Source organism: Sparus aurata, chromosome 21 (genome assembly GCF_900880675.1).
Source record: "Sparus aurata chromosome 21, fSpaAur1.1, whole genome shotgun sequence".
Taxonomy (NCBI): domain Eukaryota; kingdom Metazoa; phylum Chordata; class Actinopteri; order Spariformes; family Sparidae; genus Sparus; species Sparus aurata.
Genome location: NC_044207.1, coordinates 65,788 through 92,056, shown reverse-complemented (window position 1 = coordinate 92,056; position 26,269 = coordinate 65,788). Strand labels below are relative to the sequence as shown.

The following is a 26,269-nucleotide window of genomic DNA, read 5'->3' as shown; positions in this document are numbered from 1 at the left end:
TCTGACTCGAAGTTCCAACCCGTTCAGGAGCGCAAGAGCGGGGTCAAGCTTTAGCGTCCTAAAAGCTGACGGCAGGCTGTTCACAGCGTTACGTTGACTCGGTGGAAGGGACGGACCTTTCGGGATCTAGTCTCCTTCTGAAGATAATCTCTTCCTTCTGCAGGCGGTGAGGAAACAGCTGGGTTGTACAGCGTTCCTCTCGGGATCCAAAACAATTATGACGAACATCCAAACAAAATGAAAGTGAAACAAAAACAGTCTCTGTCTCGTCCAGCGAGGAGGGAGCTGATATTAGCTCAAGCAAAAATGAAAAACGTTTCTCAAAGTTGTACCCTTATGGCAGCAGTTGCGTGAAACCTAAGTCTCTTCACAACGAGCTCCTGGGGATACAAAGAGCATGAGTGCTCCGTGACCTTTTTACGTGGGAGTGACGTCATTGTGATCCTGGCGGAGCTTCCAGGCTCACAGCCAATAGGGACCGGGTGACGTCTTGGGGGCAGGTCAACCTGGTCACGTTTTTCACACCTGGTCGGCCTTTTTCCCTGTTCTTTGTTCGGTAGTTCCTCGTGTGAGGCCCTAGTAGTTAGGCTTCTGGCTTCAACTACAGGCCTCTCTTGGTCTCTTTGTTTGAGACATGTGCATAAGGGCATGAGGCCCAACACTCTTATTCGCCATCTTTATAGAGCCCTTGAGTCAGTGGATAAGACAGAACGAGAAGATAAGGGGGATCATGGTGTCCCGAGAAGAACACAAAATTGCCCTTTTCGCAGATGATATTTTGATATACTTGGGGCATCCATCTGCTACCCTCCCAGAATTGCTCATAACCCTGAGGGAATACGGTTTATTATCAGGTTATAAACTAAACTACAGCAAATCTCAAATTTTGACATTTAATTACTCTCCTTGCTAATTCATCAGAGAGAAATTTAAAGTAAGTTGGGAATCAATGGGAAGTCAATTAATTACCTAGGTGTGAATATTCCTAAACATTTGAATACGATTATATCAGAGAATCATGACCCCCTAATTTCCAAAATCAAATCTGACCTTATCAGATGGAATCTAGTGCCCTTTTTAGGATTAGGACAGAGGGTAGAATGTCAGATATCTAGTGATATTTCATTACAAGCAATCATCGGGGTCAGTGGGTTGGTTGCCTCTCTAAAATACATAAACCCATTGATAAAAATGTCAATTAAAATTTGGCACAGGGTAGTCAATGAAAACAAGGCCAAAGAACCATACTGGATCATAAGATGGATAGGATATGACTCAGATTTCTTACCAAACAGGATGGATGCAAGATTCAAACAGTGTGCCGATGAAGGGTAAATAAAATATTGTGACCTCGATGAGGGGGGCACGCTGCGACAATTCCAGGATTTTAAACATTGATTCGGTTTAACCAGTCAAGATTTTTATAGGTTTTTGCAACTAGAGATACACAGATCTATCGGCAACCGATCGCAATCGGCCGATAATGCCTCTATCGGTTTTGATCGGAGTTCTCAAAATAGATCAAAGCAGGCCGATCAGATGACGTTTCAATATAGAGTGCATTGACTGCATGCAGGGTGAGAATTTAACGGCGGCAACGGTGGCCACCCGCACTTTGGCCTTGATGCCGCATGAAAAAAATCTCATCGTACGGCCACAGTGGCCTTTGTGCCCCTGGCCTGGTCAGTGTAATGGGCTTGCCTTGAATTACAGCAACCTGAGTGCACAGTAGTCACTCACAGTAACTTCAGTGAGTTCGCGGTTCGCGCAGGTGGAGTCTCATCATCACATCGATGATCTCACATGAAAGCCTCTCATACAGCAGCAGCGTCTCAAAACAGAAGAACGGGTAACACTTTATAATAACGATCATTAGTAAGTCCTTTATAAGACATTAGTTAATGATGAACAAATGATTAACAAAACATTAGTCAGCCTTTGTAAATCATTAGTTAATACTAAATTAACTTGTAGCAAATATGTTGTAATTCATATGCAAATGATTTGTTAACCATGAAATATTCATGAACAAATCATTAGTTAATGATTACTTAATGATTTGTTGATATATTATGAATGACTTGTGAGCCAATAAAAGTGATAAGAAATTGTTAGTGAATGCTGTTAACATATCACAAATGTGTTGTAAGTCATCTACAACTGATTAATTCATTTTGAAATATTCATGAACTAATCATTAGTAAATGTTTACCTAATGATTTGTTATATAATGAAAGAGGCCTGTTCTTCATCTTTTATAACTCATGTGTAAATGTATTACTAAATCATCTATAAATCATTTACAAGTGCTTTTGCATCCTCCTAATCTAAAGTGTAAACACTTCATCACCAGAGAATGTGTTCATATCATTTGTAGTTCTGCCTTACCTGTCACAAATGATCTATATATGTAAGTAACTTATTTATAAACTTGTCAGCAGCCCTCTAATCGTAAATTTCAACTTTTCATGTACCAAGGAGTAGCACACCATTTTAACTTTTCCTCACCAGTTACAAAAAAACAATCTACAGTCAAATGATGCTTGAAAGTGACAAAAGATTTATTACAACAATAGAGTAACAAAAACACAAAAACTGACCTTACATCACAATAAAAATTGGAACACAGCAGCACCGACTGAACACTTGCTGCCTGGTGTAAGTTTAACCTCCACCCATGTCAAACAAACATCCTGTCCCACTTTTCACTTTCTTTTGATTATGGGGAGAAGCTTTCCATTTTTGTTTTTGTGTACCATGTCATGCAGTTTTTAGCCCTTTACTTCATAACAGGATCAAAGGGTGAGCAACTAACTGCAGAATGATAAAAAAAAAAAACCCAACTAGCTGCATTTACACTTTGTCATTACAACTTATCTATACAGTTTCCCAATGTCATGAATAAGTCGGCCTAGTGCTCCATTACGATGTTCTTTTGCAAGCCAGTCATGCCATTCAATCACTGCCAGGTGGTCTACCAGTAATTCTTCTGTGCGGTTACCCCTCAGCCTCCACACAGTCTCCTTATAGGTTCTCCAGGCCCTCTCTAAGTGTTGGGTATGAGCTCCTGTTTGTGCATCAACAAATGCTACACTGTGGTTCACAGTGTAATGTCTTTAACCTAGCTGGGGCAGAGCATGTCGGTAGGCCCGCCACTCATCGCTGATGATGATGGGCCCCCTCTTGGCATGGTGAGCTATGAGTGGAATCAGTTCTCTTCTAGTCCTCCTTTTAACCAAGCGGAGGGCTGGTTTTGCAGATGAGCCCATTCTGTACTTCACACCCAGCATCCCAAACACCCACTTCCTCCTTTTCCATCCACCATCCATTCTCCCTCGCCCATACTGTGACAGAATTTTTTTAAAAATAAGAAAAGGACAAGATAGGACACATATATAAATAGATAGATCATGATAAAGTGAAAACCCTGGGTAATAACAGTGGTGTGGTTAGCTGAATATATTATTATTAATACTAAATGTAATGATTTTACTTTCACAATAATAACCGTACTTGCCTTTCTTTTATGTCGGAAGTGACTTTCATCTATTACAACAAACTGTCTTCGTCCTCCTATCTGCTGTCCTCTTCTCCTTTTTAGTCTTTCCATTGCCACCACACATGCTTCTCGCACTTTTTTGGCCATCTTGGACAAGGTTGCAGAGCTCCCTGCTATGTTGTCTTCCATCATATCAATTTGCCGTAACCGAAGTCCTTGGGAAAACCTTGAAAATAAACGAGAAAGTACATGAACAAAAGCACAATGGCAAGAGCTGAATGAGTATAAAATGTAGGAAATACATTTTATATAATAGTATTGTAGATTGTTAATTGTTAAACTAACCTGTACACAAAGCTGAAAATTGATTTATGCCTAATTGACTTCCTTATTTGCCTGCCTCTGTGGCTGCTTCGCTGACACTTCCTGGGAGATAAGTGAAAAGTAAAACAGACAGTTACAGTTACTAATGCCCTCAAGCTTTTACATATGAAAAATATGAGTTTATAAATCATATTAATCTGTGACAGGGGCATTCTGCTGTGTAATGAGTACTTTTAGTCAGACAGCATCCAGATTACTGATGGCGATTATTTAATTATATAATTTAGAGCGAAAAACGTGTCTTTGACACTTTCCAGGATGTTTGGTGTGTCAGGATCTCAATCACAACACATTATAACAGCATACATATGATGGTAAACTATACGCGGGGTTAGATTGACAGGACACCTGGGAAACACCTGGGAAACACCTGGGAAACACCGACATCATCATCATGACATGTCCCGTCACGCCTCTTTCACAGAGAAGCTGCTTTAACGCAGTCAATGACCAATGGAGGAGGATTGGCGAACCTGCCGATGGTCATCCACAGAGCGTTGCATGTCCGTCTTAAACATGAACCGCTGTGTAATTCACACAGAAAGCTGCGCTGTGGCTCCTAAAGAGGCGTGACGCTGACGTCATGATGATGATGTCGGTGTTTCCCAGGTGTCATCCATCAATCCAAACCCGCGGACAGTTTAATCATACGGATATTGTTATAATGTGTAGTGATTGATATACTGACCCACCAAACATCCTGGAAAGTGTCAAAGTTAAGTTTTTTGCTCTAAATTACATAATTCTACATAATCTCCATCAGTAAACTGGAGCTGTCTGACTCTGTCACTTGCGGGAACGGAGGCTGTTTTCTGGGGGAAAGTTCACTGAAGTCTCGGTCGGGAGGGCTGCGCTGTGATTTATTTTCAACACAAACACTCGGTGAGTTAAAGTTTTTTGCCGGTGACAGACGCTGTTTTTTGGCCAGAAATGTGACGAAGAGTTGGGAGGACAGACAGGAGGACAGAAGCTCCCCTGCTTCTGCTGTATTTTATTCCTCCACTGCAGTGATGGGTTAATAATGTTAATGCCAAAGCTTACCATTCAAAGCGGTCAGCGCAGTCACGTTTCTTCAGCTTCATCATATGACCACAGGAACGGCATTTCATTCTTCTTTTGAGTACCTGTTTCTTTTGCAGCCATTCAATAAGTTTCAGGTGTTTCTTTGTAGATTTCTTTCCCTCGACCAACTCTCTGAACTTGTTTGCCAAACCAGGCATCTTTTCTGAACACCAGCATAAGGTTAGGCCTCTTGGCATGTTCCACCCACTTCATGGTCACGCCAGAAATGACAAGCGGCTTCATGGGAAAAATAATGTGTAGTCAGAGTAGTCATGGCCGCCTGGACTGGGACCCACACACACTCAACTCGTTCCAAAAAATGTCTTGCACAACTTACAGATGCAACAACCCTGAGTGAAGCACAACAAGATGAAGCTGGTAATAGCACAGGTAAGTGCTCTCAGTAGTATTTGTTGTACAGCGTTGTGTCCCTCACCCTCTGCAGTGATTGCTAAAAGCTGCTAACTTAGCAATTTTGCTAGCTAACCGACTGGTTGCTAGCGATGTCTCTTATTAACTTACTGAATGCTACACTACGACTTTCTGCTGGTCTGTCGGCAGAGACAGGCCACCATATGCACCTGATAGACGTTAACTCATTTTTAGACAGTGGACTGTTACACACAGTGCACGTTTCGGTGAAATGCACAGACTGCATTTTTGACCTCAAATGGTTTGCTGCAGCATGCCATTGTATTGACTTATTATGTTATTGAAGTGTTATTCCAGTTAGGGCCTTTCACATTTCTTTTGTTTCTGACATAAATAAAATTGGGCATTAGATAATTGATGCTTGATTATAATAATAATGCCTGTAAAATTATTTGTTCTGTTTAACTGTTGTTTTGACATGAAAGTGGAGCTTTCAAGCTCGCAGCTGTTGAACCAGTCAGAAACTTCTCTGAAAAGTTTGTCCTTCATTAACATGAGACTACAAGACACTTTAATGTCACCACTTTGTAGATATGTTTCAGTTTTTTTCTGCTACATACACAACCAGCACTATGTAGAATAAACTAATCGTCAACTTAGTATGAATTTCTGCAAGTAAGTTTTACGATTGCATCAAGCTTCACTTTGCTCTTAAGTTCACGTTAAGTGATATAAATTAACACAAATGTCTATTATTTCAGGATTGCCAGCATCCCCAACAGCTGTGCTGTACGGAGAGAACTGCCGCACACAGCTAGGTATGGCAAAGAAAAGAGAAGATCGTCAATCAAAGAAAATTGCTGAGTTGACCAAAGAAAGGGACTCCCTTTTGAAAGAGTTGTCAGAATGTAAGTAATAATTTATAATTACATTATCAGTAACTAATATTTATACGCAATTTAACTTGAACTCTGTTGTAAGGCCAGCTCAGCCAGGGTTTACATGCCTGTTTGTGAGAGGGCACAGGGCTCTAGGAAAAACATATTGTTTTTATTTACTGTTACAGTACACACAGGCATTCAGGACCTAACTTGCAAACACACACAAAAAGGCACATTGAAACTTTCTTACCCCAAATTTCCACTGGATCTGTCTCCACTCCGTTCTGACTCCGGCGCGTTTTAGCTCCGACTGACGCAGCAAACCCTCGCCCACTGCATCCGTTCCTTGTCCGTCTCCGATCCGTTGCAGCGCTTCGCGGAGACCAGAGGAGCTGGAGTCGCGAGATCACGGGAGAACTTCAAGCTCGCGCGGGATTATCGAATTCACATAGTAATGGGCATCTCCAGATGTAAACATCACACGCTCTGAGGTTGATCTGCAGGTCACATCGACATTTTCGTGCTCTTTTCAACTCCAACCATGGGTGAGTACATTAAATACAATGTGTTTGTTTCTCTCTCTCTCTCTCTCACTCACACACACACACACACACACAGTATGTGTGTGCGTATATACATATATATGTATATATTTATAGCTATATTTTTTTTATATATACATATGTATGTATGTATATATGTGTATATATATATATATATATATATATATATATATATCAATGAAGGTGGTTATAAAAATAGCTATGTATATATATATGTATATGTGTGTGTATATTTATATATATATATATATATATATATATATATATATATATATATATATATATACACACACATATGCATATACATATATATATATATATATACATAGCTATTTTTATAACCACCTTCATTGTTGTTAAAATAAATAATTTATTTATAAATAATTGTTTTATACTTGTATTTTATATACAGTTCCTGTTAGTAGAAGAAGAACCCTTGCACTGCTACTACTCGACATAGCCCACAGGAGAGGTAGAAGAAGGAGCCGCTTTTGGGTGCATCCCCTGAACCAGCGAAGGAGACAACAGGGTGATTTTTATCATCTTGTGGCTGAGCTGAGACTGGACAGCCAACGCCATCACCAATACTTCAGAATGAGTGCAGAGCAGATGGAAGAACTGTTGTCCCTTGTTGGCCCTGAACTCACTCGACAGTCAACAAACTACAGAGCTGCAATAGAGCCCAGACAAAGGCTTGCTGTTGGACTGAGGTAAGCAAACAAATTTCACAGACAATATGAATTTAAAGCAAATTAAAGACTGACCAAATGTGAACAAATTTTTATTGCACAGCACACAAAAAAATAAAAACACAGGGAATTATAACCTTCCCCAAAATATATAGATATAAAGTTTGTAGAAAAGTACAAACAAACAAGAAAACAATTTACAAACTTAGATGTCAGCATGGACAGATTCACCAGGGGTCCCCTCCTCCCATTGCTCACCAATGAGCATTTCCATGAACGGCCCCACTGGTCTGCTTTGCGGGGGATGTGCTCTTGATTGTGAATGTGAAGGTCTGGCCTGATGAGATGGTACACTGAAAGTGGGGAGAGGTTGAGCTGTGTGTGTTGGGGGAGGATGATAACTTTGCCAACCAAAAGGAGCTAGTGGGGCAGAAAGTGGCAGCTGTTGTGATTGCTCCAGATTATGTAAGGTATTCAAAAGTTCGAATTTAGCATGCTGTCGCTTGTTCTTGTAAACACGGTGGAGCATGGGAACAAGGCTGAGTGCGAAATGATAACATTCATCCAGCACACCGTCAGGCATGTGAGGTTTGGGGACAGGCTCTTCTAATAGTGATATTAGGCGTTCACTAATGCCTGTATCACCATGCCGCCTTTTGTCCCTTGAGGTTTGCGGGGTGCTTGACGTGGTCTGCTGTCTTGGACTACTGGATCTGGTGGGGATCTCTTTATCCCTGGTGGGGGGCAGTGAAAGGGATGGGGCAGGAGATGGGGTAGATTTTCTTGTTTGAAGACCTGGGTTGCTGGAACGATCCTCTGATCCAGAGGAATATGCAGGGTTTTCCTCTGCAACCTCCAACTGGACCACCTTTGCCAAGTTGCTCTTTGAGCTAAACAAGAGACAAGACCAATATGTTACATTTTTATTGTAGAATCTATAAAAACCTAGACTTCAAATATTAACATGTATAATGTAACATATTAAAAACAGATGAAATGTTGTGACATCATTATTGCTATTAAATATTATAGACCATTATTTGATGAAAAGAAATTACTAGTGTATGAAATGTACTTCATACCTTCTTGGCTGGAGGTGGGATAAAAGGAAGGACATAATTTTTTCATATTTCCATTCCTTTGTTGGTCCAGCTCCAGATCCACTTGGCAGATTTTGCTTTTTTTTGTTCTTAACAAAAGCATCCCGGAGAGTTCTCCATCTTGCCTTACACAGGTCAACTGAAAAAAAGCCCACAAATGAATTACTTAATTTTGCACAACACTTATTTTTTTGTTTCTTTCTCTACTTATAGGTACTTGGCCTCTGGGGACTCAATGATCAGCCTGGCTTTCAGCTACCGACTGGGGCACACAACCGTCAGGAATTCTTTCCATATGGTGTGTGCGGCTATTGAAAATGTTTGATGGGGAGGTTTCTACCCAGCCCGACAGAAGAGACATGGAGGGAAGTGGCCAAGGGATTCTTTGAAAAATGGAACTTCCCCAATTGCCTGGGTGCAATAGATGGAAAACATGTGCACATCCAAGCACCGCCACTGTCTGGGAGCCAATACTTCAACTATAAGAAAACATTTTCTATTGTGCTCCTGGCTCTCGTAGATGCAGACTACAGGTTCAGGGTTGTTCAAGTGGGGGACTTTGGGAGAACAAGTGACGGTGGGGTGTATGCTGGATATGATCTGGGGAGAGGCATGGAGAGCAGAGCACTTCCTGTGCCACATGCTGCACCATTGCTCGGTGCTGCTCATCTCGGTGATGTGCCATTTGTCATGGTGGGTGATGCGGCGTTCCCATTAAAACCATACCTCATGCGGCCATACCCAGGACGTAACCTCAATCACAACAAAAGAATTTTCAATTACAGACTGTCCAGGGCAAGAATGGTGGTGGAGAATGCATTCGGCATTCTGGCCTCCAGGTGGAGAATATTTCACCGACGAATTAACCTGCATCCACAAAATGTGGACACTGTGGTTGTCGCCGCCTGCATCCTCCACAACTTCTTGCTTGCACCAAATGACAACCAGAGGATGTTGGATGAAGCCGAGCAACTAGGGAGACACATGGCTCCTCCTGGGAACATTGGAGGAAACAGAGCTTCAAGGGAGGCCTGTAACGTCAGGGAAATCTTCACCTCCTACTTTAACTCCCCAGAAGGCAGTGTGTCTTGGCAGGATAGAATGGTGTGAGATTTGCCAAGACATTGAGGACAATGATGTGTAGCTACATACTCACACAGCAGTTTGTAAATAGTTGTTTTGAAGTTCTGTCTGTATGTGTGGTTTGTGTTTGAAAATAAAATATTGCACACAATATTTTGTTGTTTACATACTTTTTAAATAAGTTTGAGACCACCCCATAAAATTACATTAAAAAACATTCCAATAGAAAATTTATGAATTAATGCAGAGATGAAATAGAGATTTGCTTAAAATGTATTCTTTCTTCTCTTCAAATCCCACACAACACAACTTGTGATTGAAAACTACAGGCAGCAATCACAAGAATAGCCTAAGGTTATTTTCCAATTGAGTATTTGCTTTCCAGAGCTATAAAACCAGGGGTGGTCTAGGGGGGCCAACAGGGGCCAGTGCCCCTAGTCCAGACCCCCGTGTGGCACCCCCAAGAGGGAGTCTGCATCAATAATACAATGGCAGATTTCTACCACTTCCACACGTTTTTGGCCCTAGCACTCGGTTTTGCGCGTTCACGTGTAAGGGTAGGGTGTCCCAATACTTTTAAGACCAAGGGGAAGTGCTGTTCAACCTTTAAAATGACCCCTTCAAATGGAGGGAGGTCAGGAGCAGACTTCGAACGAAGTGGAAGATAATACTACCCAGGATACTTTGCAAACTCAATCAACGAAACGAAAGATCGCATCTGGCTCTGGAAAAGAACTGCACAAATGTAAGTATATTTTTGCAATTAAGCACGCATTTTCAATAAAATATGTCGGGATATCTTAGTTTGAAGTAAATACAATTGAATTCCGTACCGTTGTGTTAAAACATGAATATTACAAAATCGCAATTTTTCACAGTGCACAAATCTACCGAGAGAACTTCAAGAGCCTCTCAATCTGGGTAGTTTTTTCAGTAACGTAAAGTAGGATGATTATGCATGACAGCTTTTGAGAAGATCCCTGTTTTTAGGCTTATCTCCATTTCTATATTAACAAGTCATGCGTTTACATCCGCGTGGAAAAATTTCCATGGTCACTAAAGCAGCATAGCCGGGATACGCATTTGTCATAGCGCCTGTTTACTGCACTGTTTTGTCCTGTAATTTTCATAATTTGCTAGCAACTTGTGTCTAATGTGGTCATGTGGGCTAATGTGTGTTTCAGGGACTGTGGAGCAGACCAAAGCCCTAATTAAGTTCAGGGCTGACAATGAAGATCAGTTCACAAAAAAGAAGTTTGCCTCAAAGCAACTCTAGGAGTGAGTAGCCTAACCTATTGGTGTTTAACAATCACATTCTGATAATGAATTACCCAGTGTCGGGAATAAAGGCGTTACTAACGGCGTTACTTTTTTTCAGTAACGGGTAATTTAAGTAATTACTATTTCCACTGTTACAACGCCGTTACCGTTACTGACTATTAAATGTGGCGCGTTACAAACTGAAGCTGATCATTGAAGCTGATCCGACTCGGCTTTCAGCCACTGGAGCTGCAGAGCTGTTTTATTTTATTATTTTTTTTAGCTTGGCGAGGGAGGAGGGAGGGGCGGGACAACTGCATAAGTGATGATGATTGGCTCTCTAAGGTAGAGTGAGAGTTCTTAAGCCAATCAGAGGCAGTGTTCAGTTTACACACAAACCACACACGCACACAGCAGCCTCACACACACTAACTAGCAGAGGTGAGCTGCAGCACTGGCGAGTCCGGAGGGAAAGTACAGACACTACTTTAATCTCTTTTGTCTATGTCCGTTGTAAGCAACTCTAATCTAATGAATCATCTCTCAACGGCACACGCTTCTACAAAACTAGTGGCCAAAAACACCGTTGTTGACACTGTTGATGATGACAGCAGGCCAGGTGTGGCTAACGTGAGCTCCGCTAACAAAGAAGGACACAGAGCTGTCCGAGCAGCTACAGCTGGATTTTTCTGCTCCAGCTTCACTAGAACTTGACACAGACTGAACTGAATACAATGATAGACAGGTATGTTGTTGAGAACATGCTCCTGTTATCAACAGCTGCCTCAGTATCTTCAGACCACTCACTGGCAAAATATCGGGGAGAACAGGTCCGGTCCGCCATGCCGGAAGACATTTTCAACATATGTAGATGCCGAGTAGCTAAAATGAATGCTGAGCTCAAAAGGGGCAATATATATATATATATATATATATATATATATATATATATATATATATATATATATATATATATACATATACATATATAACTAATTATTTTTTTAAAGCAACGTGCCCAACACTGGAATTAACCCACCCTAATGTTCATCACTGCTTGTTATCGGACAGTAGTCAAAGAGCTCGGCCTGGAGGGGAAAATCACTGGCCAGCAGGCTTCCAAAAAGTGGGAAAATCTGAAAATGAAGTATAAGGTAATTAATTGTCTAGAGATCCCATGTTATCATCTAGATCAGACCCCCCGGTCCGCCAAAATTTGTTGTACATGAAACCGGTCCGTGGTGCAAAAAAGGTTGGGGACCACTGATCTAGATAACCCATCCCGTCAGATGTCATTATCTGGATCTTGTTTGAAAGAAATGATTAATCAATTACTGTTTTGTGTGTGTGGGTGTGGGTGTGTGGTTGTTATTGCAGCCACTGACAACTCCAAAAACAGGATCAGGCACTGCAGATGGAGAACAAACAGCATCCAACTGGAAATTCTATGAGGCCATGCATGCAGTTTTGGGGGTAGGCCGTCCATTGACCCACCAGTATTGGTAGCTTCATTTAACAACTCTGATCCAACACAATTACCAATGGTAAGTTGACAGGAGCAGGAATTGAACATTTTCTAAATTGACCAATAACTGTTGATCACACCAGCATATCGCAGATCATATGTAGGTCTCTACACCCAGTTCTTGTTGCGCTGTGACTTCAGCATGCATTGATTTATTTTTGTTTTTCCCCCTAACTCAAGGCCATTGTTGAACCATCCATGGAGGAGCCGGGTCCTTCATCTCCCACCACTCCAGCCACACCCACACCGACACCAACTGCTTCCACACCAGCTCCTCAAGTTCCCACCACCCCATCTCCCAGAAAAAGAGTTAGAAGAAACAACAATGCCGTTCTTGATTTCAAGCAAGAATCCCTAAACGGAAGAATGCAGAAAAGGCATGAGGAAACTGAGGCCAAAACAGAGGGGTTCCTCGGCCTATTTGAAAAGCTTGTGGAAAAAATGGCCAAACAGTGAGGGTTGTGGTGTGTTTCGTTTTTTTTATGTAAAGGTTCATGTGCAATATGTTTTTTTTTTTTCAACTTGTTTTGATATGTGTTTTTACCTGGTTATTTGAACATATTGTTATATACATTACTTTTTAGTGATGTCAAATGTGAGTTCATCTTTCTAGATACAAATATTTACATAAATCAAAGTGCTTGGTTGTTGCTTTTTGACCAAGCATCATACCAATTTGTATATCACATCATTATAAAACCAACTACCAAGGTATTGTACAAAATATAGTAGTTTAATAAAATGCAGTGGAAATATGAACCAGAAAAACAATATAAGACATTAACAGTAACAATATACACCCAATAACCCAAAGACACGGCTCAAATATGTGCTTGAACTGAACTATTTACAAGTTTTGCCAGGATTTTTTTACTTTTTCTTGTGCATTATCCAATCAGGGCAGCAAGTCTGTCCCTTGTGGCATTCCCAGGCTTTTCATTTGCGTCAGGGAGTTCTTGTAACGGCAGTTCTGGGTCCAGGTTGTCCCCTGCCACATCCTGATCAGGTTCCAAGATGGCTCCGTTATCCACACAAACATTATGCAAAAAGCCACAGGAGGCTATAACATGTGGTCCAGGGCCTTGAAAAGTGTGGACCTCCAGCGAGTTTTCATAATGCCAAAGGCTCTTTCAACAATTGAACGCCCCTTTTACTGGTGGTAGTTGAACTTTTGTTGCACTCTGCCATTCACCGGTTCCCTGTAGGTAATGATGAGGCGGATTGGGGTTTCCAAACAGGGGTATCCTCCATCACCCAGAATGAAATAACCATTTGGAGGATACCTTCTTGCAGTGTAAAAAGAGCTGCTCTTTAAAATGCGTGTCGTGTGCAGACCCTGGATATCCCACAAAAATATCGAGGAACTTTCCTGAGGAGTCACAAATTGCCTGCATGTTTATGGAATAGAAGCCTTTGTAATTTAAATAGTCCAGTCTATGGAGTGATGGGGGCTTAATCTGAATGTGACAGCCATCAATAGCACCAACAGCTTTATTGAGGATGGGTGTCCTAGAAAGTTGACCAAATACATGACCCACAGTGTCTAGATTTGCCGGGCTTGGAAAAGATATTGCTCTGTACAAATAGTCCCAAATAAACTGGGCAACCTTGTGGACAATTCTATGGATGGTGGATCTGGGAACACTAAAAACCTGTGACACCTCACGGTAAGACAGATCATGGGCAAGCCAGTAAGCGTATATCAGAACTTCCAGCTTATGGCCCCAGCCATGGTCCTGTTCTCTCCTCAGCAGATGATGCAGGGCATACAAGGCCTTCCTATTCAATCTGAAGTCCTGTATGAGTTCCAACTCCACGTCAAACCACAGGCGCAGGATGGGCACATTCCTGTCCAACCTTCAGTAGGTTAGTGGACAGCCACTCTGGAACACAATAGGCAACAAACATAAGCATTTAGACATAAACATAGAATATAGAAGCATAGAATAAAAAAACAAAACAATGACAGCTTTTATTGTTTTTTATGTGCATGCATCTTGAGAATTATACATCACAGTTTTCTTTTTCTTTTCTTTTTTTTTTTTTTAATCTGATTAGAACTCTGTGGCAGCCAAAGTGCGAGTTGAATAACATTCCCTAAAATCAATGGGGGATGGGGGCTTTACAGGGAAAGTTTTACAGGGAAAGTTTGGTAAACACAGGTAAGCTTCAGGTGCGAGGTGGACTGTTCTTCTGTTTGTTTGTTTACTTTCTCCTCGTGTCACACCCTAATGACCTAAAGGCTCTACCATGCCTGACATAATTAACAATACAATACTAATGAGTAGGTTGTCATTTTTTCGAAACAAACAACAGCTAGCCTAAGGCTAATGTTAATTGGCCAACACAGCGTCATAATAAACGAGTCGACATACCTCAAACAGATTAATCCAGGCAAAATAGCGGCAAAGGCATCTTGGGTTTTGCACACTTCTTCTCTGTTGGTTGGCCAAACGAAGAAAGACCATCAGCGCCTACGCAATAGGTAAGACAACCGCATTTCCAAACCTGAACAAAAACTTGATAAAAACCCACCACAGGATGTGGCTCTTACGTTGTCGCTACGGTAAGTGTTGTCCCAATTTGTAGGGACCTCCTACACTTCTCACTTCATCGTTGAGGGACGTCTCACTTTGGAGGGCACTTGAAACCAAGTGCTAGTGTTAAGTGAGGAGAAATGGGACGTGGCCTCAGTGACACCAATCCAAGGGAGTGTTTTTGATGCCTAAACATAATCTAGTATTTTAGTTGCTTTAATCTAACCAAGTGTTTTTGTTGCCTACTGCCTGGTAGTGTTGTTGCCTAAACTGAACTGAGTTTTTTTGTTGCTTGAAGCTAACCAAGTGTTTTATTGCATTAAACCTATCCAAGTGTTTAGTTGCCTAAACCTAAGTTGTCTTAAACCTAACTAAGTGTTTAGGTTGCCTAAACATGACTATTTCCATTGCCTAGATGTAACCGAGTGTTTTAGTCCCCTAACCCCTAAACTGTTTTTTAGTTGACCTTTAGTGAGTGTATTAGTAACCCAAACCTAACCAAGTTTTGTTGCTGCCAGAACCTATCCACATGTTTTTGTTTTTCTAAAACTCACCCAGTGTTATTTTTTTTGTCTACACCTAACCTTGTGCTTTAGTTGCCTAAACCCTACAGAATGTTTTAGTAAGTAAGGACACAGAATAATTAAAAGGGTTGCAAAACAACTGTATGTCCCGTAATATGTCACTGTTGACGCAGCTCTTAATACAGAGGTCTGACCATATCCTATTCAGACAGTCGAAAGCACAAAGCACTAGTGCATTTAGGGCGTGTTCAAGTCCCCAGTGGATAATTTAAGGAAATGCACTAGATCCACATTTGGATTTAAAGGAAAGACACAGAAGGGTAGTGTAATGGCAATCTTTTGTCCACTCCTACTTCACCATATTACCACTATTATTAAGCAGTCCTCTTGGCTTTTAAGCTTGACACACAAGAATCTTCGAGGGCAGTAACTTCTGTTCAAAAAGAATTTTACTTAAAACCAAAGCAAAAAACAAAGTTACAAAATTCTTCTCTATTAGACAGTCAAAAAACTGTGTAGCTCCATGGGCTGCTTAATCTAGTCTGAGAGCCAAGTGGCTGTGATGTCACCAGCAGCGTAATTAAAGGAGCAGTTCAACATTTTTAAAGGAAAACTACTAAATATTGTCAGCAGTATAAATATGGCTCTTACATTTCCAGCCCCTAATTGCTTATGCTAATGCAGAACAATTACCAAACATTACTAATCATGAGAGCCATATAACATTCGACATAATATCCAATATACTCTTACATGTACATCGTAATACACAACAAATGAACAACTTTGTACATTAACTCTTATTAGCATTCTCCATTCAAATTGTTCACATTGCATGTTTCAGCAGGCACAGTTTGGTTATAGGTCTGTCCAGTATGTTTGTCTTAGTCTGCACGCTGACTCGCCTCACTGTACCACTGGAGTCTGGTAATGTCTTTACTACTCGACCCATATTCCAGGAGTTGCGAGGGGCAGATTAATCTATTATCAGTACAATATCTCCTGGCGAGAAGTTCCTCTGTGGTGTGAGCCACTTTTGTCGCTCCTGAAGGAGTGGCAAATATTCTCTTGTCCATCTAGTCCAAAACAGATTAGCTATGTACTGTATCTGTCTCCATCGCCGTCGTGCATACTGATCATCTTGGTCAAAGACTCCTGGTGGAATGTTGGGTTGTGTCTTCATAAGTAACAAGTGATTAGGTGTTAAGGCTTCTACATCACCAGGGTCATCTGAGGAGAGTGTTATCGGTCTGTTATTGATGATGGCTTCGACTTCAAACATGATGGTTTGGAGTCCTTTATCATCTAGTGACTGTTGCTGTAGCACAGAGTTCAAGACCTTTCTTACAGTATGGATTTGTCTTTCCCATATGTCACCTTGATGTGAGGCTGCCGGGGTGTTGAAAATCCACTTGATGCCTTTTTCTGTCATATTGTTCTGTATTTTGGTCTGATTCAGGCTTTCCAATGCTTTGTGCAGCTCTTTTTCTGCTGCAACAAAATTTGTTCCATTGTCTGAGCGTATACTTTTCACTTGTCCTCTTCTACATAAAAACCGGCGGATGGCGTTAATGCAGGAATCTGTATCCAGGCTGTGAGCTATCTCAATGTGAACAGCTCTCACAGCGAGACAAGTGAAAATCACACCATATCGTTTAACAAGGATCCTTCCACGTTTGACCTCAAATGGGCCGAAGAAGTCAATCCACACGTTGGTAAAGGGTGACTGATCCAGCAGTAGCCTATGTTCAGGCAGATCTACCATCTTTTGTTTTCCAGCTTTAGCAGTGAGTCTTCTGCACACAGTGCACTTTGAGATAATCCTCCTTACAGCTGAGTTAGCTCGAGGGATCCAACACTTTTGTCGCAGCGTTGCCAGCATGTAGTTGCGATCACAATGTCCAACTTCTTGGTGGATGTGTTGCAGTATTAGGTTGGATATAGGTGAATTTTTAGAGAGGATGACTGGATGTTTAGCCTCTTGTGGCATTGCAGCTTTATGAAGCCGGCCTCCAACTCTTAGTATACCATCCTGCAACATGGGGTCAAGTCTGTAGATCTGGCTCTTTTTCTTGATTGGAGCATGCTTACTTAGAGCACAGATATCTTCCGTGTAGTCTTGTTGCTGACTTATTCGTACTAGCTCTGTTTCTGCTTCAACTAACTGTTCAAGTGACAACAGACGCTGCCGAAATGTTGATTTGAACTTCTTCATGTTCTGTGCAATGAGTTTGTTCTGGTTTTCAGGATTGTTCTCAGACTGACTAACTGTTGTTTTGAGCTCCTTTCTCTTGTCCTTCAGTAGCTTTAGTATCTTCTTTAGTCTGAGAAACCATCCGACTGCCCTTCTTAGTCGTTGCCATGTTGAGTAGTGAGCAATAAGCTTGTCGATCGCATCATAACTCTCTTTTGTGCTGGTCATGTTTACTCTAGCACATGTTCTGATTTCTGGATCTTCTTCTGTGGTCAATTCTTTCTCATGCAATTGTTTTGGCCACTCAGTCTCGGGCTTCAACAAGAAAGCTGGACCATGTAGCCAGACTTTGGTCTGCATGAATTTCTCCACTTTGACTCCTCGAGAGCCCTGATCTGCTGGATTTAGAGCTGAGTTCACATAATGCCACTGGTTAGGATGAGAATGATCCCTTATTGTTGTGACTCTGTTCGCTACAAACGTTTTGAAGCGGGCGCTTTCATTTGTCAGATATCTGAGCACTGTAGTGCTATCAGTCCAGAAGACAGATTCCTCTAATGGGACCTTAAGTTCCTGTCTGAGCATTTTGTCCATTTTGACAGCGATGACTGCTGCTGTCAGTTCCAGTCTCGGTATTGTGACATGTTTCAGAGGTGTTACTCTTGATTTTCCTATCAGGAGAGAACAGTGTTTTTTGTTGTCATGGTTGGTAAGCAATAGGTAGGAAGCAGTAGCATATCCATCCTCGCTAGCATCAGCAAAATGATGCAGCTGTGCTGATTGTATGGATCCGAATTCTTCTGCTTTGATGCATCTGGGTATGCTGAACTCTGCCAAACTCTCTAGATCTGCCAACCATTCATGCCATTTTTTCACATGTCCACCTTAGATCTCTTCATCCCAACCGTGTTTATTCTGACACAGGTCACGCAAGATGAGTTTTGCAGGCAATATGAGTGGCGCTAAGAAGCCGAGGGGGTCAAAGACAGAACTTACTGTGGACAAGATGCCACGTCTGGTGACAGGCTTGTGTTGCATGTTCATCTGGAATCTGAATCTGTCAGTCTCTGTGCACCATTGCACACCAAGTGCACGTTCCATTGGAAGTGTGTTGTGGCTCAAGTCCAGGTCTTTCACTCCAGGTGCCTTTTCATTGTCTGGAATAGACAACAAGACTGTCTTGCTGTTACTCACCCACTTAGTGAGATGGAAACCTCTGGCACATAAGGCTATGAGTTCTTGTACAAGACTGACTGCTTGATCACTTGTTTCCACTGATTTAAGGCAATCATCAACATAAAAATGTCTTAGCACAGTGTCAACTGCCTCTGCACTCATAATTCCTTTTGCAGCCTCTGCTGTTCTTCTCAAAGCGTAGGAAGCGCAACTGGGTGAAGAAGTAGCCCCAAAAAGGTGTACTTTCATCCTTAACTATTCCACATCGCTGTTTAGATCGCCCTCCGGCCACCACAGGAACCGTAGCAGATCTGTGTCTTCCTCCGGGATCCTCAGTTGATAGAACATAGACTCCACATCCGCCATCAGCGCCACTGGATGCTCTCTGAACCTCAATAGGACGCCAATGAGGTTGTTAGTGAGGTCTGGTCCTTGGAGTAACTGTTCATTTAGTGAAACACCTTGATATGTGGCCTTGCAATTAAAAACTACTCTTATTTTCTTTTTCTTGGGGTGGTACACCCCGTGGTGGGGAATGTTCCACACACGGCCGTCATTGCGGCTGAGCTGCTCGGCTGGTATCTTCTCAGCGTAGCCTTTGTCAATGATGTCTCTCATGAATTTTATGTAGTCTTTATGGAAGTCTGGGTTTTTCTTTAACTTCCTCTTGAGATTTTCAGCCCGCGGCTGAGCCATGCAGCGATTATTTGGCATCTTGGTGTTCTCATTTCTCAGGGGTAACCTCAGACTATAATGTCCATCAACTAACTTAGCTGAACTTGAAACCAGGTGCATAAACCTGCAATCATCTTGAGACATTTCTTCTTTTTCGTCACAGCTTCGTTCTGGGAAATCTGTGTAATACTGTTTCACTAACAGTTCTTCTATTTCCCTCACGAGAGTGCGATTAGCTGTGTAGCTGTGCAGCTTACCACTGTCTGTTTTTGGGCCGTCATCTCTTCTGAGAGGTCCATAAATCACCCATCCCAGGGCGGTCTTAACTGCGTATGGCCCCTTTCCATCACTATTTATGACTTGCCATGGCTCAATGGCTTTTGGGACGTTGGCACCGATAAGCATTCCCACTTTCGCCGTAATATGTGGCAGACGTACGTCTTTCAGATACTGCCACTGTGCAATATCTTCCTGTTGTGGTATATTATCTTTCTTCACTGGGATGTGGCTGTGTGTAAACACCTTTGGGAGTTCAATATATGTGTTTTCTTCAAGACCACACACCTCCAGATCTGAAAGAACAACACTCTTCATTAGCTTGTGACTATCAGAGTTGTCCTGAGCCATTGTGTCAAGAAGAAACTGGGTGCTCTTTCCTTTGAGATTTAGTTTCCTCTGAATGTCTTCAGTGCAAAATGTTGCTGTGCTGCCAGGATCTATAAAGGCATATGTTTCCACATAGCGTTCACTCTTCTTGGACTTAAGTTTAACTGGTACAACAGCAAGCACACATTCTTCTTCTCCAGCCCCAGTGTTTCCGCAGGACTCTTGACACATATGAACTAGAAACTATGTCGTTCTCAGTATTGTTTTCCACCGTTTCTGAAGCACTATCATCTTCCTTCTTGACATGGAGTATATCTGGATGCAGTCTAGAACAAATCTGACACTTGAGTCTCTTCTTGCAATTCTTACTAAGGTGCCCAAAAGTAAGACATCCAAAACACAGGCCCTTAGATTTCAGGAAGTCTATCCGTTCTGTGTTTGTCAGCTCTTTAATTTTAGTGGGATTTAGCAGGGTTTTTGAAAGGCTGTTACAACACATTTTGATGGGCTGCTTTTCTTTGCAGTTGCCTCCATGGTTGTGTCCTGTACACCTGTAGCAAACATGCTCTCTCTATGTCCAGTTTTCTTGACGCTTCTCTCTTTTGTAGCTTTTTCTTTTCCTTTGAAGGTTTGTGGACTCTCTATAACATCTCCAAAGAGAGGATCCAGAGCTACTTTTGCTTGTCTGTCAATGAAGTTGACTAGGTGAGAGAACCTTGCATGTCCTCTTCCTGCCTCGTGGATCTCGAATGCTGTTATTCTCCACTTTTCTCTCATCTTATAAGGAAGCTTTGAAATAACAACTCGCATATTCGTGGGATCATCCATTTCTTCCATAAATTCAATGTCATCCATCGTGTTCCTACATCCAATCAGGAAAAGAGCATAAGCATTCAATGCCTTACCATCCTCTGACTTAATCTGAGGCCATCTCAAAGCTTTATCCATGTAGGCGTTTGCTATCTTCAACTCATCACCATATTGTTTCTGGAGTAATTTTCTGGCCTCATGGTAGCCTCTGTCAGAAGACATATGCTCACAGCTACGAACAAGTTACTGCGGCTCCCCGCTGGTATACTGCTCCAAGTAGTACAACTTGTCCTGATAACTGTCAGTTTTGCTATCCACAGCATGCTCAAAGGCTCTGACGAAGGATTTATAAGTGAGAGGGTCACCTTTAAAGACAGCAATGTCTTCAGGTGGGAGATAAGACCTTGTTTGTTGTTTTACAAGCATCTCCGTAATTGCATTTTGCTTCTGCATGACCTCATACAGTCCTCTTTCACTGTTTGACACCTGTGGGTTACTACTGCCGCGAGGTTTGTTCTGTTGTGTGTCTGTTGAAGACTGCGCCAACATACCAGGAACATATGCTGCTTGTCCTCCTGCAGCAACATTTGAGGTTAACATAGCACCATTCCTCTCTTCTTTAGGCTTACTTCTTGAATGCTTTCGTGATGCATTACTGTGAATACTCCCTTTCACACTCTCATGTTCTTCAAACACTTTGAGTTTTGCGTTAGACTCTGCAATAGCTGTTTCCAGCGCAAGCTGTTCTATTTTAGCTTTCAGCTCCAGCTCTTCCTTTTCCAGCGATTGTTTCTTTTGTAAGGCAGCTGCACGTGCCATCAGGGCTGCATGCTCTGCGGCTGCCTTTATGGCTATTGAAGTCCCAGTAGATGTTGATGAAGCAACTGAGGACTTCTTTTTGCTATGATGACCTGTTCCAGCTTGAGATACACTGTCCTCTGCTTTGACGTCATCCTGACCAAGCTCGCTTCCGGGATTCTCGTTTGCACCTTGTACTTCATCTGCGTTATTTTCAACCGCTAATTTGTTCCTCATTGCAGCACACCAGTTTTCAGTGTTCTCAACAAAGTCCCTCAAAGGTGCGGTTCTTGGTTCATACCAGTTATGCTGATCAGCTTGTCCTTCCTCTTCATCCAATAAAGAAACAACTGTAGTATTTATATCCTCAAACTCAGTAAATGCTTTATTAAAATTGTCATGGAGCAATTCTTCGACTTCATCCACCTTTGAACCATCAAGCTTCAAGTTGTCAATAGTCTTCATCATGCCTGTAAGATGAGATAATTTACCTCTTCTTGATCCAATAAGCCTGCTTATTTTATCATCTATTGCTTTTTCAGTGGGCTTTGGCGCCCTCCTCTGGTCAGATTCTTCCATGCTCACAGCACAAACTACTTGGTTTAGGATTCAGCTTAAAAAACAGTCCGTTTTCCAAGGTAAAAACCAATGTCCAGCAGTATCTTCATATGTACATCAGTTTCCAACAAACAGCTGATATCCAAATCCACTTCAATGAAATGCATTCACCAAATATGATGCGCAGCTCTGACAAGCAGGCACTTAACGAGGCAATTAACGTCAATTAGCTGTCTCCAGCACGTTAGCTCCGTGTTAGCTTACTTAGCAGATGAAATCTTGTTGCAAAGGATCGACAGACTTACTTTATTCCAGTATAAGGATTTGGGTTGACTCCTCATCCAATTAGTCCGTTCTTCTTTCCATCGAGATCTAAGTTTTTTGACTCAGATGTAATGGCAATCTTTTGTCCACTCCTACTTCACCATATTACCGCTATTATTAGGCAGTCCTCTTGGCTTTTAAGCTTGACACACAAGAATCTTCGAGGGCAGTAACTTCTGTTCAAAAAGAATTTTACTTAAAACCAAAGCAAAAAACAAAGTTACAAAATTCTTCTCTATTAGACAGTCAAAAAACTGTGTAGCTCCGTGGGCTGCTTAATCTAGTCTCTGAGCCAAGTGGCTGTGATGTCATCAGCAGCGTAATTAAAGGAGCAGTTCAACATTTTTAAAGGAAAACTACTAAATATTGTCAGCAGTATAAATATGGCTCTTACAGGTAGGCTGAGGCAAAAAATAGGGTAAAAAAACAGACAATATCAAGAAAGGCAGGGATAATTGGGCACAGGTGAAGAGCAGCCAATCACAATGGTAGGAAACAAAAGGGCAGGAAGAGGCTCTGAAACGACTTGAGAGTTATGCTGCTTTTCCATCAAAATTTGCGGGTCAACTCGTTTTTTAAATGTAGGTCAAACCGCTTAAGATAGCCCATTAACCCCACTTCCACTTCCAGCAAGTACACTGTAAAATGTTACCAGAATTTAACAATATTTTACTGTAATATTTCACAATAATTTACTGTATTATCACTTTACAGGCTTTAACTGTAATAATCACAATATAATACTGTAATTTAGAATTTTCTGTGAAATCAAGTAAATTACTGTAAAAAAAACTGATGCCAGGTTTTAACAACATTTTACTGTAATATTCCACTGTAAAATACTGTAGTCAAACCATCCTCTGTGATAATACAACAAATTATTGTAAAATTTGAATCGCGCTTGAACCGCACTGCATTGTGGGACCAAGAAGAGACGTCAGGTGGATACGGGTGGATAAGATACTGTTCTCTTACATACATCCATGGTGGATAATGTTACGACCCGACACACACCGATAGAAGAGCTCGAAGGTAAGGTTAACATCATTACATTTTAGGCAGCTTGTAACAACTTTATATTAGTTGTGTGAGTTAATGTTAGTAAGTGAACGATCTTTGGATCAAGGTAACGTCACTCTATGCTCCACTTTTTTGGCTGTTAAGTCATTTCAAAGCCGTTTTTCTCCGCAAAGCTTTGCCTCATAGACAAGTAACTTATATCTTTGGAAAGTTCAAATTGTATGTTTTCATCTATTCGTCTCCACATGTTATTAGGAGGCATAGTGTGTGAGTTATTTGACCGAGAATACGCGATGTTTTCGCCGCGAATTAGCGAAAGTCAAAGCTAAAGTAAGCTAACGTTAGCCTCCAGCTGCAGCAACTAAGTTATTACAAAGCCGTTTTTCTCCACGAAGCTTTGCCTCACAGAGAAGTAACTTATATCTTTGGAAAGCTCAAATCATATGCTTTCATTTGGTGGTCATATCGATGGGAGGGATATGCATGAGTATTTGATTGACTACTAATCTTTCCAGCTTAAAGTATATGATCTGTCACTAATTGCTCCATTCTTTTTCAGAGGCAGTTGAAACAAGGACAGTGATCCCTGGAGCAGGCTGTTGAGGTAAAAATAGCACATAGAACTGTAAATAATCTGAGAAAATCAAGTGGTTCTCTTCTTGATATTGTACTTTGATCCACCACTGAATGTCTCATCAAACTAGCAAATGACATTTGGATCAAATTAAGCCTATAGTCAGTAATTTAATCGCATTCATTCATATGTTGACACATAACATTTGCTCTGATTAACCTCTAAATCATTAGAACCAGTGACACGTCTTTTATGCACCATGTTGAATACGCTACAATGCTATGTTATTTCTTATTTTACAGCCGTGTGCCACAGCCACTGATGTGCAGAGGACAGTGATATTACCAAGCACCCCCTGCTTGATTGTCCAAGGTACTGTTGATATCTGGATTTTATATTGATATTTCGAGCTGCATGTAGTTATTTTAAAAATGAACAAAAAAGTCACTACATGATCATTTCACATATCTTGTTTATTGGTCTCTTGACATTTTTTTCCCCCCAATATTTTATATATAATATTATATATTTTTTTCTGAATCTGAGCTTAAGCAGTAGTGCACCAGTAGTTAGTATCTGACTAAAATTTGGTTTGGAACTGTATCACTGAGGAAGCCCCGATAGATCAGCCATCAATCCAAATCATCCGATCTTCAGTATACAGTAAATATGAGATTGGTGAATTCTATTTGTTTTATAGTTGCCTATTACAAAATAATTGACACGAGAGTCATTTCTTTGCAGAGCATGCTGCAAACCACTTTTTCCACCCAGCTGACTTGAGCAAACGGACTGTCAACATAACATACATACACACTAACTTGCACATTGATGCTCACATCAATGGAAAGCTGCTTTTAATCAGAGATCTCTATATAGATTGATTGTATTTGTTAAATGTATGTATCCCGACATGTCCAGTGTCATATTTTTAGCAGGGTGTAAATTTAAGTTCACAATCTGGACTGTTTGCTAACATCAGCTGAGCTACTTGTTAACTGCTTATGTAAATTTGCACCGGGCAGCATTTTGACTTTTTTAAAGGCTGAAGCTATACAAAAACTGTCAGCGTGCTTGGCTTTCAATACTAATTTTTTTGGTGTAGGTCGGATTTAGTTAAAGAAGAAGGGGCACCACTGCATGTGCCTTGGATAAACAATGCAATATTAAATCTGTGAAACTGAAAGTTGTCTTTGCTTTATTGTTTACAGGTGCTTCTTGGGCATTAACCCTGAGATGGGCTCAAATTCAAAGAAGTGTGGAGGCATCAATCGACACGTGAGCACGCTCCAAATTAAACTTGTTAACTTTGAGTGGTCAATGTAAATATGAAATTGTTACGTAGTTGGCGTAAGAATGTTCATATTGTACATGTAAATTGTTGTAAATTGTTTATACTGTATTGTTTATACTGTATATGTTTAGAGTTGTAAATTGACGTGTGGGTTGAGTATGGTAACCAATTTCCTGCTATCTATTAATCACAATTTGATATTGATTCGATTTAATATTGATTGATTGATTCATAGATTCAGTTGGTGATACCAAAGTATGATTTTGATTTGTAACCTGATAACATAACTACCCCAGCCATGTAACACATCAATACTGGTATCAATATTGACATTAGACAGGGAATGAATCAGCACTTAATAGCTGAATCTGCTCTTTAGAAATGAAAATTCATGTTCATGTTTATGTTCAGAGACAGCTCTTGTAAATTGTTGAATATGATAGTTTTATAATTATTAAAAAATTAAAATGAGTATTGTCTTTGTTTTCTTTGTTCTTGTTTTGACTTTTAATTTAGCAAATCCAAAGCATGTTTGTGTGGTAAAATCACAGGTAACAAGTCAAATTTGCAATATGTTACAGTATTATTTAAGCTGTAAATTTACAGTAAATTACTGGCTACTGGTTGCATTACTTTTACAGTAAAAATTTAAAAAATACAGGCAATTACTGTAATTTACATACAGCAAAATATTATAATTCCACAGCTACATACTGCTATATCACAGTAATTCCATGGGCATGACTACTGTGAAGTTACAG

The 26,269-nt window shown here is 40.9% G+C and overlaps 1 long non-coding RNA gene across 1 annotated transcript; it reads left to right on the top strand.

Annotated features, from left to right (window-relative positions):
* The first annotated feature begins 23,497 nt into the window (after positions 1-23,497).
* On the top strand, positions 23,498-25,977 carry LOC115573001 (uncharacterized). Its single transcript, XR_003982199.1, has 4 exons — positions 23,498-23,652; positions 24,200-24,244; positions 24,517-24,586; positions 25,426-25,977. It is a non-coding gene; the product is annotated as an uncharacterized LOC115573001 (long non-coding RNA).
* The last annotated feature ends 292 nt before the right edge of the window (positions 25,978-26,269 follow it).